The following is a 2500-nucleotide window of genomic DNA, read 5'->3' as shown; positions in this document are numbered from 1 at the left end:
GGTCTCTTAAGACCATGAGCGTGGTGGGGGGGAGGGTTTCTGCAGAGTCTCACCCTCTCTGGGTTGCCCATCTCCCAAAATCCCCAGAGCTCCTGGGATAGGAAAGAGGAGAGTTTGGGGGAGCAGCCCGGATCTGGTGCTTGTTCTCAGGGGCAATACTAGCATTGCAACTCAGCAGCTGAGAGGGGAAAACAGGCCTGGAAAGGCTGTTAAGCCACACTGCAGAATGAAAATAATGTTATTTTTTTTATTTGTATTGATTTAGTAGAATAGAACAGAACTGGAAGGGACCTGGGAGTTCTTCTAGTCTAGCCCCCTGCTCAAGCAGGAGAACCTATACCAGGGGTAGGCAACCTTGGCTCTTTTATGACTCGTGGACTTCAACTCCCAGAATTCCTGAGCCAGCCAGGCTGAGGGGAAAGGGAGAGGTTTCCAAGCTGAGCCATGCTGGCTCAGGAATTCTGGGAGTTGAAGTCCACGAGTCATAAAAGAGCCAAGGTTGCCTACCCCTGGTCTAGCCTCTTCTTAAAAGCCTCCAGTGATGGAGCGCCCATGATTTCTGGTGGAAAGCTGTTCCACTGGTTGATTGTCCTCACTCAAGAAGTTTCTCCTTAATTCCAGGTTGCTTTTCTCTCTGATCAGTTTCCAACCATTGTTTCTCGTCCTTCCCTCTGGTGCTCTGGTGAAGAACCTGGCCCCCTCTGCCTTGGGGCAGCCCCTCAGATACGGGAACTCTGCTGTCGTGTCTGAACCGAATCTCCCCAAGGAAAACCCGGGAAGCCGAAGAGGCGGATCCGCAGCTACCTTTCTCCTGGCGGGGGGGGGAAAGCTCTCCTGGCGGGAGGGGCGCCCCAAAGGCCGGAGGGAGAGCGGCCAGACCTGCCCCGAGCGGGATCCAGAAGCCTCTCCCGAGGGATCCAGCGCCGATCCTCGCAGGGCGAAGCGGGACGCGCGGAGGCAAGCGGAGATCCAGCGAGTGGGAGGAGAGAGGCGGGGCTTCTGCTCTCCTCTCCTCTCGGGCTCCGACTTGTAGCTCCGCCCCATAGCCACCTCAGCTCCTCCCCCTCCCTGCATTCATCAGCCGGGACTCCCTGTTCCTCCGCGTCCGGGGTTCCTCTGCCCATGCGAAGAGTGCCCTGCTGTGCGCGGCCGGGGCTCCCTCCTGCTCCGGCATCTGGGCGGAAGCTGAAGCTCTGCGATGGCTGCGAAATAGTCCAGGAGGGAATTGCCAGGATTGCGGCCTTTCCCGCAGGCTGGAGAAGAGGGCGGGGAGGGGAGGCGGACCCCGAGGAAGAGCCGCTCCCGGGGGGGGGGGGGAAGAAGGCAGGGGCCGCCCCAGACAGGCCGGGGTCCCCTCGGCGGCTGAGACGGGGCGGAAGGAGAAGCGGGGCAGGGTCCTCCGTGCAGCCGAGGTTGGGGGAGCGCCAGGGGGAGGGCCGGGAAGAAGCCCCGGGCGGATCCCTTCTAGTGGATCCAAAGATCCTCAGAGTGGATCTAGGTAGCTGCTCCCGCCCCCCTTTTCTAGCCTATGGATCCCTCCAGGTGTTTTTTTTGGGGGGTGGTGGTCTCTACCGGCATGCCTCCTCCACAGATCTTCGCCCAAGTGCAGTTCTTCCCTCGCTTCCTCCCAAACCATCATCCTCTCCCGTCTGGGGGCGGGGGTCACAAGAATCTTCAGCTGATCCCTTCTCGCCACCCGAAAGATCTCACTCTGAAGAAGACACCCGAGTCTCTCGTCCATGGGGGGGGGGCTGCTCTTTAAGTCCATTTCCCAACGTTTATTGTATCTCTGGTACTAGATGCTAGGGAAGCATCTGGGCTAGAGGAACATAAACCTAAGATCAGAGCTGGGGTAGCCATGATATTCCCTGTGACCTTCTAGGGAAGGGAAAATTGGACTTTGAAGAAGCAGGACAGGAAGAGGGTGGACAGGTCTTGAACTTTGGTGTTGGGGAAAACTCCTGAGATTACCATGGACAGCCAAGAAAACAGACAAATGGATCACACAAGAAACCAACCAGAATTCTTACTCCGGGAATAAATAGACCAGGCTCAAACTGTCATCAATCAGAGATAGGCTGCAACAATGTTTGCTTTAAGGAGAAGGCTCTGATGCTGAGAAAGATGGGGGGAATGAGAAGAGGGCAACCGGGGGAGTGGATCCAGGCAAAGTGGCGATGGGGGATCCATTGGGGGACCTGAAGGATCCGGTTGGGGATAGAGATCATTCTGGAGAACGTTCATCATGCAGTTGCTAAGAGTCGACACAGACTTGATGGCACAGAATAACCAAAACCTTTCGCCCGTTTCGTCATACAGGTGGTCCTCGTCTTACGACCACAATAGAGCCCAAACTTTCTGTTGCTAAGTGAGACAGTGAGCTTTGCCCCATTTTTAGGACCTTTCTTGACAAAGTTGTTAAGTGAATCACTGCACTTGTTAAGATAGTGACACAGTTGTTAAATGAATCTGGCTTCCCCCTTGATTTTGCTTGTCAGAA

This window comes from Protobothrops mucrosquamatus, unplaced genomic scaffold, assembly GCF_001527695.2.
Source record: "Protobothrops mucrosquamatus isolate PMUCROS unplaced genomic scaffold, P.Mucros_1.0 scaffold4814, whole genome shotgun sequence".
Lineage (NCBI taxonomy): Eukaryota > Metazoa > Chordata > Lepidosauria > Squamata > Viperidae > Protobothrops > Protobothrops mucrosquamatus.
Note: the sequence above shows the minus strand (reverse complement) of the source record.